Source organism: Hemiscyllium ocellatum, unplaced genomic scaffold (genome assembly GCF_020745735.1).
Source record: "Hemiscyllium ocellatum isolate sHemOce1 unplaced genomic scaffold, sHemOce1.pat.X.cur. scaffold_294_pat_ctg1, whole genome shotgun sequence".
Classification (NCBI taxonomy): Eukaryota; Metazoa; Chordata; class Chondrichthyes; order Orectolobiformes; family Hemiscylliidae; genus Hemiscyllium; species Hemiscyllium ocellatum.
The window spans coordinates 348,556-362,113 of NW_026868258.1; the positions used below are offsets into that span (position 1 = coordinate 348,556).

General features: G+C 44.8%; 6 non-coding genes across 6 annotated transcripts; all 6 read right to left on the bottom strand.

Annotated features, from left to right (window-relative positions):
• Positions 1-35: 35 nt before the first annotated feature.
• trnal-aag (transfer RNA leucine (anticodon AAG)) lies at positions 36-117 on the bottom strand. The gene has a single exon. It is a non-coding gene; the product is annotated as a tRNA-Leu (tRNA).
• Positions 118-2,957: 2,840 nt separating this feature from the next.
• On the bottom strand, positions 2,958-3,039 carry trnal-aag (transfer RNA leucine (anticodon AAG)). The gene has a single exon. It is a non-coding gene; the product is annotated as a tRNA-Leu (tRNA).
• Positions 3,040-5,871: 2,832 nt separating this feature from the next.
• trnal-aag (transfer RNA leucine (anticodon AAG)) lies at positions 5,872-5,953 on the bottom strand. The gene has a single exon. It is a non-coding gene; the product is annotated as a tRNA-Leu (tRNA).
• A 2,832-nt stretch (positions 5,954-8,785) lies between these two features.
• On the bottom strand, positions 8,786-8,867 carry trnal-aag (transfer RNA leucine (anticodon AAG)). Its single transcript has one exon. It is a non-coding gene; the product is annotated as a tRNA-Leu (tRNA).
• A 1,407-nt stretch (positions 8,868-10,274) lies between these two features.
• Positions 10,275-10,356, bottom strand: trnal-aag (transfer RNA leucine (anticodon AAG)). The gene has a single exon. It is a non-coding gene; the product is annotated as a tRNA-Leu (tRNA).
• A 2,830-nt stretch (positions 10,357-13,186) lies between these two features.
• On the bottom strand, positions 13,187-13,268 carry trnal-uag (transfer RNA leucine (anticodon UAG)). Its single transcript has one exon. It is a non-coding gene; the product is annotated as a tRNA-Leu (tRNA).
• Between the last annotated feature and the right edge of the window lie 290 nt (positions 13,269-13,558).

Consider the following 13,558-nt stretch of genomic DNA (forward strand, 5'->3'; position numbering starts at 1 on the left):
TAACAAGCTGTGTCGTTGCAACTGAACAGTAGAAATGGCAGTGGTGGGATTCGAACCCACGCCCCTGTCGGGACTGGAGCCTTAATCCAGCGCCTTAGACCGCTCGGCCACACTACCAGCTGCGCTGCAGCCCCATTTTCTTGCATTTCCAATTGAGCTCCTGCATGACAACAGATGGAAAGTCACGTGAAATGGGTTCCATGATTCCTCTCCGACTCGCACGGCTGCTTGGATGTGCCGGCTACAATATCAATTTCGCAACAAATAATGATAGCTCATCAATCCGGATAAAAATCAATGGTAAGCTGAGGCTATCTTCTCAGACTCTTTTCAGCTACAAATGTATCTGTGAGTGCGTGAGCAAACATGTTCGCTTATGATTTGGTCAAATAACCATGAACTGCTTGACATTACTGCAATTTCGATTCTTACTTTGCTAAATGATTTCACCCATTGCTCGAAACAGGACAACTTTCACGTTTACACGGAACATGAAACACACCGGACTACAGGGAAAATGCACAAAGCTGAGCAGGCCGTGTTCCACATCATACCGTGCAGCATAGTTTCAGTCACTGTGTCTGTTTTGCAGAATAAGAGTCCCAAAGAATGTTCTCCAGCCTAAAATCGGAGGTAGCATTACAATCCGAGAACGACAGATCACAGTGTGAGGATGCTCTGACCTCGGGGCCAGTTCGAGATGCCACTTTCCTTGCCTTTTACCTAAACCGTGCAATTGGCTGCAGGGATGTTCACACCTGGACATGAGCCACATCGATACAACTGAGTTGGAAACCTGCGTGGGAATCGACGAGAAGCGACTCAATAAATCTTGCTAAATTCCATGGTGCTTATTAGAAATACAGTTTCTGTTCACCTCAATTTAAAAGGCAGTTTTTGAACATAGTAACTGAAATCAAAAGCTAATTATCTCACCCCACCCCCCACTCCGGGAGAGGTGCTAACTGCACTTGATTGCTTTTTGTTCTCGATGTGAAGAGCTCTCACGCCTGAGTCACCTTCACGCCTCTTGTTGCTGAGTGACTCCAAAAGAAGGAGTTTCACCAGAGCTGCAACTGCCTCACTTTCCCAGTCGCTCTCCCCGTTGACATTTTCCTGCTCATCAGTGATTTAAAGAAAAGCAAAAGGATGCGATGTTATTCTGCAGCCTCTTTGTCGATTCCTCCGTTTAAATTCCAACATGGCTTAGATCTCGGGGCGCACCTTAATACTAGCTTTGAAAGCACAGGTCCAGAGCTTCCTCTGAGAGTGCAATTTCTTTCATTGCTGTTGCTGATTGAATGAGTCGCTAACGTGCGAACTGCTCCAAAACATGATTCAGGACCTCTGGTGCCAATTCTCGCACTTTGAATAACGACAGACAGCTTCCAAATGAGGCCTTTCAGATACGACTTTGGGGTACATTTGGCAGACAGAATAGTTCAGGAATCCGTGGTGCACTGTGACACCAGCGCATCACCTTCTTCCCTGTCTTTGAACCGGGCCGCCTCAGCAAGGAATGCAAATGCAGTATTGCTCTTCGTGGAAGGATCGGTAACTACACTCTCCAACTGAATGGCACATGATCAGAAGCAGTTTGTAGAATATCTTTACAATGCTCTGCACAGTAATCAAATGGAAATGCATTGCATTTCACTACGAGAGCAGATTTGTTCAAGCAAATTCGAAGGCAGGTTTGCAGATGGGAAAGCAAGCAGGAAAGCTCCGTTCTTGTCCATGTAAAAGGCTGCAGATGAAGAACAAAACAGTTTCGACCGCGGGAACCTATCTTGCGGAAGGTGAACGTGCTGATCACTATGCTACAGAAACAAGCCCACAGCCGCCCCTGCTGCAGCTCAGTGGTATCCGACACTGAAAGTTGAAGACATTCTACCTTTCACCTTTCTGTTTCCAAATGCTCGTTGTTTCATGGGAGTTGTTTAATTTTGGCTGTGTGGTATGCATGGACGAGATACACCGAAGTATCTGTTTTCACCCGGTGTAGCCCAATAACGTTGTGTTGCTTACACCAGCTTTAAAAGGATAGCTTTTTAGCCGAGATGGCCGTCGCAGTCTGTGGCACAATCTTTAGTCTGTTCGACTGCTCACTGGAAAGGTAGTATTGTGAAACACTGCAGAAACGAAGGACTTCCTTACTTTTGCTCCGACTGACCATACTCTGTGAAATTTTCCCAGATTCTCAGTTGAGGAGTTTTTGCAGCTGGAAATTATCTCAGAAAGCCTGTTAATTCGTAATGTATTGAACGAATCGCAAAACAGAAAACATTTGACACGCAACACAAACAAAACTGGCAAACCAAATGCATTTTCAGATACAGTGAGCATGAATGCTAAATGTGAGACACTCCGAGGGCATGAGCCATAAAGTAATCTCACAACTAACATCAGGGCAATTCCAAACTACTCTTTCAATGATACTTGAGCCTCAGTGCACCACCATATCACAGACAATGCTGAAAAGAGAGAAAGAAAGAACATAATAAGAATAGGCCACAAAAAGTGAATTTCACCAATCACAGTCTCGATTAGATTACCTTTCCCTTCCGGTGTCTCCGGGACGGAAACGAAGGAAATTGGAGAAATTCAATAACATATGACATCAAAATTCATCGGAACGATTTTCCCATTCGCCAGAAAGCCAAGTAACGATGAATCGACTCACCGCAGGACTTTGTTTCACAACAGCGATGAAATAGCAGTCTCCATTCGGTTCCAGTAAAATCTCAACATGCTTGGAACATAAAGCAACAGTAGAGCGGTTCTGCAATTTTCCACGCGGGAGGCGAACACGATCAAGACAGCATAGACAATTTGGCACTTTCCCACTACACATTTAATTCCCCGGGAAGCAAATCAAATTTTTTTGTGAACAGAAGTACAGCGGGAATGGAAACGGCATTTTAACAAGCTGTGTCGTTGCAACTGAACAGTAGAAATGGCAGTGGTGGGATTCGAACCCACGCCCCTGTCGAGACTGGAGCCTTAATCCAGCGCCTTAGACCGCTCGGCCACACTAGCAGCTGCGCTGCAGCCCCATTTTCTTGCATTTCCAATTGAGCTCCTGCATGACAACAGATGGAAAGTCACGTGAAATGGATTCCATGATTCCTCTCCGACTCGCACGGCTGCTTGGATGTGCCGGCTACAATATCAATTTCGCAACAAATAATGATAGCTCATCAATCCGGATAAAAATCAATGGTAAGCTGAGGCTATCTTCTCAGACTCTTTTCAGCTACAAATGTATCTGTGAGTGCGTGAGCAAACATGTTCGCTTATGATTTGGTCAAATAACCATGAACTGCTTGACATTACTGCAATTTCGATTCTTACTTTGCTAAATGATTTCACCCATTGCTCGAAACAGGACAACTTTCACGTTTACACGGAACATGAAACACACCGGACTACAGGGAAAATGCACAAAGCTGAGCAGGCCGTGTTCCACATCATACCGTGCAGCATAGTTTCAGTCACTGTGTCTGTTTTGCAGAATAAGAGTCCCAAAGAATGTTCTCCAGCCTAAAATCGGAGGTAGCATTACAATCCGAGAACGACAGATCACAGTGTGAGGATGCTCTGACCTCGGGGCCAGTTCGAGATGCCACTTTCCTTGCCTTTTACCTAAACCGTGCAATTGGCTGCAGGGATGTTCACACCTGGACATGAGCCACATCGATACAACTGAGTTGGAAACCTGCGTGGGAATCGACGAGAAGCGACTCAATAAATCTTGCTAAATTCCATGGTGCTTATTAGAAATGCAGTTTCTGTTCACCTCAATTTAAAAGGCAGTTTTTGAACATAGTAACTGAAATCAAAAGCTAATTATCTCACCCCACCCCCCACTCCGGGAGAGGTGCTAACTGCACTTGATTGCTTTTTGTTCTCGATGTGAAGAGCTCTCACGCCTGAGTCACCTTCACGCCTCTTGTTGCTGAGTGACTCAAAAAGAAGGAGTTTCACCAGAGCTGCAACTGCCTCACTTTCCCAGTCGCTCTCCCCGTTGACATTTTCCTGCTCATCAGTGATTTAAAGAAAAGCAAAAGGATGCGATGTTATTCTGCAGCCTCTTTGTCGATTCCTCCGTTTAAATTCCAACATGGCTTAGATCTCGGGGCGCACCTTAATACTAGCTTTGAAAGCACAGGTCCAGAGCTTCCTCTGAGAGTGCAATTTCTTTCATTGCTGTTGCTGATTGAATGAGTCGCTAACGTGCGAACTGCTCCAAAACATGATTCAGGACCTCTGGTGCCAATTCTCGCACTTTGAATAACGACAGACAGCTTCCAAATGAGGCCTTTCAGATACGACTTTGGGGTACATTTGGCAGACAGAATAGTTCAGGAATCCGTGGTGCACTGTGACACCAGCGCATCACCTGTCTTTGAACCGGGCCGCCTCAGCAAGGAATGCAAATGCAGTATTGCTCTTCGTGGAAGGATCGGTAACTACACTCTCCAACTGAATGGCACATGATCAGAAGCAGTTTGTAGAATATCTTTACAATGCTCTGCACAGTAATCAAATGGAAATGCATTGCATTTCACTACGAGAGCAGATTTGTTCAAGCAAATTCGAAGGCAGGTTTGCAGATGGGAAAGCAAGCAGGAAAGCTCCGTTCTTGTCCATGTAAAAGGCTGCAGATGAAGAACAAAACAGTTTCGACCGCGGGAACCTATCTTGCGGAAGGTGAACGTGCTGATCACTATGCTACAGAAACAAGCCCACAGCCGCCCCTGCTGCAGCTCAGTGGTATCCGACACTGAAAGTTGAAGACATTCTACCTTTCACCTTTCTGTTTCCAAATGCTCGTTGTTTCATGGGAGTTGTTTAATTTTGGCTGTGTGGTATGCATGGACGAGATACACCGAAGTATCTGTTTTCACCCGGTGTAGCCCAATAACGTTGTGTTGCTTACACCAGCTTTAAAAGGATAGCTTTTTAGCCGAGATGGCCGTCGCAGTCTGTGGCACAATCTTTAGTCTGTTCGACTGCTCACTGGAAAGGTAGTATTGTGAAACACTGCAGAAACGAAGGACTTCCTTACTTTTGCTCCGACTGACCATACTCTGTGAAATTTTCCCAGATTCTCAGTTGAGGAGTTTTTGCAGCTGGAAATTATCTCAGAAAGCCTGTTAATTCGTAATGTATTGAACGAATCGCAAAACAGAAAACATTTGACACGCAACACAAACAAAACTGGCAAACCAAATGCATTTTCAGATACAGTGAGCATGAATGCTAAATGTGAGACACTCCGAGGGCATGAGCCATAAAGTAATCTCACAACTAACATCAGGGCAATTCCAAACTACTCTTTCAATGATACTTGAGCCTCAGTGCACCACCATATCACAGACAATGCTGAAAAGAGAGAAAGAAAGAACATAATAAGAATAGGCCACAAAAAGTGAATTTCACCAATCACAGTCTCGATTAGATTACCTTTCCCTTCCGGTGTCTCCGGGACGGAAACGAAGGAAATTGGAGAAATTCAATAACATATGACATCAAAATTCATCGGAACGATTTTCCCATTCGCCAGAAAGCCAAGTAACGATGAATCGACTCACCGCAGGACTTTGTTTCACAACAGCGATGAAATAGCAGTCTCCATTCGGTTCCAGTAAAATCTCAACATGCTTGGAACATAAAGCAACAGTAGAGCGGTTCTGCAATTTTCCACGCGGGAGGCGAACACGATCAAGACAGCATAGACAATTTGGCACTTTCCCACTACACATTTAATTCCCCGGGAAGCAAATCAAATTTTTTTGTGAACAGGAGTACAGCGGGAATGGAAACGGCATTTTAACAAGCTGTGTCGTTGCAACTGAACAGTAGAAATGGCAGTGGTGGGATTCGAACCCACGCCCCTGTCGAGACTGGAGCCTTAATCCAGCGCCTTAGACCGCTCGGCCACACTAGCAGCTGCGCTGCAGCCCCATTTTCTTGCATTTCCAATTGAGCTCCTGCATGACAACAGATGGAAAGTCACGTGAAATGGATTCCATGATTCCTCTCCGACTCGCACGGCTGCTTGGATGTGCCGGCTACAATATCAATTTCGCAACAAATAATGATAGCTCATCAATCCGGATAAAAATCAATGGTAAGCTGAGGCTATCTTCTCAGACTCTTTTCAGCTACAAATGTATCTGTGAGTGCGTGAGCAAACATGTTCGCTTATGATTTGGTCAAATAACCATGAACTGCTTGACATTACTGCAATTTCGATTCTTACTTTGCTAAATGATTTCACCCATTGCTCGAAACAGGACAACTTTCACGTTTACACGGAACATGAAACACACCGGACTACAGGGAAAATGCACAAAGCTGAGCAGGCCGTGTTCCACATCATACCGTGCAGCATAGTTTCAGTCACTGTGTCTGTTTTGCAGAATAAGAGTCCCAAAGAATGTTCTCCAGCCTAAAATCGGAGGTAGCATTACAATCCGAGAACGACAGATCACAGTGTGAGGATGCTCTGACCTCGGGGCCAGTTCGAGATGCCACTTTCCTTGCCTTTTACCTAAACCGTGCAATTGGCTGCAGGGATGTTCACACCTGGACATGAGCCACATCGATACAACTGAGTTGGAAACCTGCGTGGGAATCGACGAGAAGCGACTCAATAAATCTTGCTAAATTCCATGGTGCTTATTAGAAATACAGTTTCTGTTCACCTCAATTTAAAAGGCAGTTTTTGAACATAGTAACTGAAATCAAAAGCTAATTATCTCACCCCACCCCCCACTCCGGGAGAGGTGCTAACTGCACTTGATTGCTTTTTGTTCTCGATGTGAAGAGCTCTCACGCCTGAGTCACCTTCACGCCTCTTGTTGCTGAGTGACTCAAAAAGAAGGAGTTTCACCAGAGCTGCAACTGCCTCACTTTCCCAGTCGCTCTCCCCGTTGACATTTTCCTGCTCATCAGTGATTTAAAGAAAAGCAAAAGGATGCGATGTTATTCTGCAGCCTCTTTGTCGATTCCTCCGTTTAAATTCCAACATGGCTTAGATCTCGGGGCGCACCTTAATACTAGCTTTGAAAGCACAGGTCCAGAGCTTCCTCTGAGAGTGCAATTTCTTTCATTGCTGTTGCTGATTGAATGAGTCGCTAACGTGCGAACTGCTCCAAAACATGATTCAGGACCTCTGGTGCCAATTCTCGCACTTTGAATAACGACAGACAGCTTCCAAATGAGGCCTTTCAGATACGACTTTGGGGTACATTTGGCAGACAGAATAGTTCAGGAATCCGTGGTGCACTGTGACACCAGCGCATCACCTGTCTTTGAACCGGGCCGCCTCAGCAAGGAATGCAAATGCAGTATTGCTCTTCGTGGAAGGATCGGTAACTACACTCTCCAACTGAATGGCACATGATCAGAAGCAGTTTGTAGAATATCTTTACAATGCTCTGCACAGTAATCAAATGGAAATGCATTGCATTTCACTACGAGAGCAGATTTGTTCAAGCAAATTCGAAGGCAGGTTTGCAGATGGGAAAGCAAGCAGGAAAGCTCCGTTCTTGTCCATGTAAAAGGCTGCAGATGAAGAACAAAACAGTTTCGACCGCGGGAACCTATCTTGCGGAAGGTGAACGTGCTGATCACTATGCTACAGAAACAAGCCCACAGCCGCCCCTGCTGCAGCTCAGTGGTATCCGACACTGAAAGTTGAAGACATTCTACCTTTCACCTTTCTGTTTCCAAATGCTCGTTGTTTCATGGGAGTTGTTTAATTTTGGCTGTGTGGTATGCATGGACGAGATACACCGAAGTATCTGTTTTCACCCGGTGTAGCCCAATAACGTTGTGTTGCTTACACCAGCTTTAAAAGGATAGCTTTTTAGCCGAGATGGCCGTCGCAGTCTGTGGCACAATCTTTAGTCTGTTCGACTGCTCACTGGAAAGGTAGTATTGTGAAACACTGCAGAAACGAAGGACTTCCTTACTTTTGCTCCGACTGACCATACTCTGTGAAATTTTCCCAGATTCTCAGTTGAGGAGTTTTTGCAGCTGGAAATTATCTCAGAAAGCCTGTTAATTCGTAATGTATTGAACGAATCGCAAAACAGAAAACATTTGACACGCAACACAAACAAAACTGGCAAACCAAATGCATTTTCAGATACAGTGAGCATGAATGCTAAATGTGAGACACTCCGAGGGCATGAGCCATAAAGTAATCTCACAACTAACATCAGGGCAATTCCAAACTACTCTTTCAATGATACTTGAGCCTCAGTGCACCACCATATCACAGACAATGCTGAAAAGAGAGAAAGAAAGAACATAATAAGAATAGGCCACAAAAAGTGAATTTCACCAATCACAGTCTCGATTAGATTACCTTTCCCTTCCGGTGTCTCCGGGACGGAAACGAAGGAAATTGGAGAAATTCAATAACATATGACATCAAAATTCATCGGAACGATTTTCCCATTCGCCAGAAAGCCAAGTAACGATGAATCGACTCACCGCAGGACTTTGTTTCACAACAGCGATGAAATAGCAGTCTCCATTCGGTTCCAGTAAAATCTCAACATGCTTGGAACATAAAGCAACAGTAGAGCGGTTCTGCAATTTTCCACGCGGGAGGCGAACACGATCAAGACAGCATAGACAATTTGGCACTTTCCCACTACACATTTAATTCCCCGGGAAGCAAATCAAATTTTTTTGTGAACAGAAGTACAGCGGGAATGGAAACGGCATTTTAACAAGCTGTGTCGTTGCAACTGAACAGTAGAAATGGCAGTGGTGGGATTCGAACCCACGCCCCTGTCGAGACTGGAGCCTTAATCCAGCGCCTTAGACCGCTCGGCCACACTAGCAGCTGCGCTGCATCCCCATTTTCTTGCATTTCCAATTGAGCTCCTGCATGACAACAGATGGAAAGTCACGTGAAATGGGTTCCATGATTCCTCTCCGACTCGCACGGCTGCTTGGATGTGCCGGCTACAATATCAATTTCGCAACAAATAATGATAGCTCATCAATCCGGATAATAATCAATGGTAAGCTGAGGCTATCTTCTCAGACTCTTTTCAGCTACAAATGTATCTGTGAGTGCGTGAGCAAACATGTTCGCTTATGATTTGGTCAAATAACCATGAACTGCTTGACATTACTGCAATTTCGATTCTTACTTTGCTAAATGATTTCACCCATTGCTCGAAACAGGACAACTTTCACGTTTACACGGAACATGAAACACACCGGACAAGAGATACTTGAGCCTCAGTGCACCACCCTATCACAGACAATGCTGAAAAGAGAGAAAGAAAGAACATAACACGTTGTGATGCTTACACCAGCTTTAAAAGGATAGCTTTTTAGCCGAGATGGCCGTCGCAGTCTGTGGCACAATCTTTAGTCTGTTCGACTGCTCACTGGAAAGGTAGTATTGTGAAACACTGCAGAAACGAAGGACTTCCTTACTTTTGCTCCGACTGACCATACTCTGTGAAATTTTCCCAGATTCTCAGTTGAGGAGTTTTTGCAGCTGGAAATTATCTCAGAAAGCCTGTTAATTCGTAATGTATTGAACGAATCGCAAAACAGAAAACATTTGACACGCAACACAAACAAAACTGGCAAACCAAATGCATTTTCAGATACAGTGAGCATGAATGCTAAATGTGAGACACTCCGAGGGCATGAGCCATAAAGTAATCTCACAACTAACATCAGGGCAATTCCAAACTACTCTTTCAATGATACTTGAGCCTCAGTGCACCACCATATCACAGACAATGCTGAAAAGAGAGAAAGAAAGAACATAATAAGAATAGGCCACAAAAAGTGAATTTCACCAATCACAGTCTCGATTAGATTACCTTTCCCTTCCGGTGTCTCCGGGACGGAAACGAAGGAAATTGGAGAAATTCAATAACATATGACATCAAAATTCATCGGAACGATTTTCCCATTCGCCAGAAAGCCAAGTAACGATGAATCGACTCACCGCAGGACTTTGTTTCACAACAGCGATGAAATAGCAGTCTCCATTCGGTTCCAGTAAAATCTCAACATGCTTGGAACATAAAGCAACAGTAGAGCGGTTCTGCAATTTTCCACGCGGGAGGCGAACACGATCAAGACAGCATAGGCAATTTGGCACTTTCCCACTACACATTTAATTCCCCGGGAAGCAAATCAAATTTTTTTGTGAACAGGAGTACAGCGGGAATGGAAACGGCATTTTAACAAGCTGTGTCGTTGCAACTGAACAGTAGAAATGGCAGCGGTGGGATTCGAACCCACGCCTCTGTCGAGACTGGAGCCTTAATCCAGCGCCTTAGACCGCTCGGCCACACTAGCAGCTGCGCTGGAGCCCCATTTTCTTGCATTTCCAATTGAGCTCCTGCATGACAACAGATGGAAAGTCACGTGAAATGGATTCCATGATTCCTCTCCGACTCGCACGGCTGCTTGGATGTGCCGGCTACAATATCAATTTCGCAACAAATAATGATAGCTCATCAATCCGGATAAAAATCAATGGTAAGCTGAGGCTATCTTCTCAGACTCTTTTCAGCTACAAATGTATCTGTGAGTGCGTGAGCAAACATGTTCGCTTATGATTTGGTCAAATAACCATGAACTGCTTGACATTACTGCAATTTCGATTCTTACTTTGCTAAATGATTTCACCCATTGCTCGAAACAGGACAACTTTCACGTTTACACGGAACATGAAACACACCGGACTACAGGGAAAATGCACAAAGCTGAGCAGGCCGTGTTCCACATCATACCGTGCAGCATAGTTTCAGTCACTGTGTCTGTTTTGCAGAATAAGAGTCCCAAAGAATGTTCTCCAGCCTAAAATCGGAGGTAGCATTACAATCCGAGAACGACAGATCACAGTGTGAGGATGCTCTGACCTCGGGGCCAGTTCGAGATGCCACTTTCCTTGCCTTTTACCTAAACCGTGCAATTGGCTGCAGGGATGTTCACACTGGACATGAGCCACATCGATACAACTGAGTTGGAAACCTGCGTGGGAATCGACGAGAAGCGACTCAATAAATCTTGCTAAATTCCATGGTGCTTATTAGAAATGCAGTTTCTGTTCACCTCAATTTAAAAGGCAGTTTTTGAACATAGTAACTGAAATCAAAAGCTAATTATCTCACCCCACCCCCCACTCCGGGAGAGGTGCTAACTGCACTTGATTGCTTTTTGTTCTCGATGTGAAGAGCTCTCACGCCTGAGTCACCTTCACGCCTCTTGTTGCTGAGTGACTCAAAAAGAAGGAGTTTCACCAGAGCTGCAACTGCCTCACTTTCCCAGTCGCTCTCCCCGTTGACATTTTCCTGCTCATCAGTGATTTAAAGAAAAGCAAAAGGATGCGATGTTATTCTGCAGCCTCTTTGTCGATTCCTCCGTTTAAATTCCAACATGGCTTAGATCTCGGGGCGCACCTTAATACTAGCTTTGAAAGCACAGGTCCAGAGCTTCCTCTGAGAGTGCAATTTCTTTCATTGCTGTTGCTGATTGAATGAGTCGCTAACGTGCGAACTGCTCCAAAACATGATTCAGGACCTCTGGTGCCAATTCTCGCACTTTGAATAACGACAGACAGCTTCCAAATGAGGCCTTTCAGATACGACTTTGGGGTACATTTGGCAGACAGAATAGTTCAGGAATCCGTGGTGCACTGTGACACCAGCGCATCACCTGTCTTTGAACCGGGCCGCCTCAGCAAGGAATGCAAATGCAGTATTGCTCTTCGTGGAAGGATCGGTAACTACACTCTCCAACTGAATGGCACATGATCAGAAGCAGTTTGTAGAATATATTTACAATGCTCTGCACAGTAATCAAATGGAAATGCATTGCATTTCACTCCGAGAGCAGATTTGTTCAAGCAAATTCGAAGGCAGGTTTGCAGATGGGAAAGCAAGCAGGAAAGCTCCGTTCTTGTCCATGTAAAAGGCTGCAGATGAAGAACAAAACAGTTTCGACCGCGGGAACCTATCTTGCGGAAGGTGAACGTGCTGATCACTATGCTACAGAAACAAGCCCACAGCCGCCCCGCTGCAGCTCAGTGGTATCCGACACTGAAAGTTGAAGACATTCTACCTTTCACCTTTCTGTTTCCAAATGCTCGTTGTTTCATGGGAGTTGTTTAATTTTGGCTGTGTGGTATGCATGGACGAGATACACCGAAGTATCTGTTTTCACCCGGTGTAGCCCAATAACGTTGTGTTGCTTACACCAGCTTTAAAAGGATAGCTTTTTAGCCGAGATGGCCGTCGCAGTCTGTGGCACAATCTTTAGTCTGTTCGACTGCTCACTGGAAAGGTAGTATTGTGAAACACTGCAGAAACGAAGGACTTCCTTACTTTTGCTCCGACTGACCATACTCTGTGAAATTTTCCCAGATTCTCAGTTGAGGAGATTTTGCAGCTGGAAATTATCTCAGAAAGCCTGTTAATTCGTAATGTATTGAACGAATCGCAAAACAGAAAACATTTGACACGCAACACAAACAAAACTGGCAAACCAAATGCATTTTCAGATACAGTGAGCATGAATGCTAAATGTGAGACACTCCGAGGGCATGAGCCATAAAGTAATCTCACAACTAACATCAGGGCAATTCCAAACTACTCTTTCAATGATACTTGAGCCTCAGTGCACCACCATATCACAGACAATGCTGAAAAGAGAGAAAGAAAGAACATAATAAGAATAGGCCACAAAAAGTGAATTTCACCAATCACAGTCTCGATTAGATTACCTTTCCCTTCCGGTGTCTCCGGGACGGAAACGAAGGAAATTGGAGAAATTCAAAAACATATGACATCAAAATTCATCGGAACGATTTTCCCATTCGCCAGAAAGCCAAGTAACGATGAATCGACTCACCGCAGGACTTTGTTTCACAACAGCGATGAAATAGCAGTCTCCATTCGGTTCCAGTAAAATCTCAACATGCTTGGAACATAAAGCAACAGTAGAGCTGTTCTGCAATTTTCCACGCGGGAGGCGAACACGATCAAGACAGCATAGACAATTTGGCACTTTCCCACTACACATTTAATTCCCCGGGAAGCAAATCAAATTTTTTTGTGAACAGAAGTACAGCGGGAATGGAAACGGCATTTTAATTAGCTATGTCGTTGCAACTGAACAGTAGAAATGGCAGTGGTGGGATTCGAACCCACGCCCCTCCTGAGACTGGAGCCTAAATCCAGCGCCTTAGACCGCTCGGCCACACTACCAACCGTTCGCGTCCTCCATTTTCTTTCACTTCCAATTGAGCTCTTGCATAACAACAGATGGAAAGTCAAGTGAAATGGGTTCCATGATCCCTCTCGGACTCGCACTGCTGCGTGGATGTCCCCGGCTACAATATCAATTTCGCAGCAGATAATGATAGCCCATCAATCCGGATAAAAATCAATGGTAAGCTGAGGCTATCTTCTCAGACTCTTTTCAGCTACAAATGCATCTGTGAGTGCGTGAGCATACATGTTCGCTTATGATTTGGTCAAATAACCATGAACTGCTT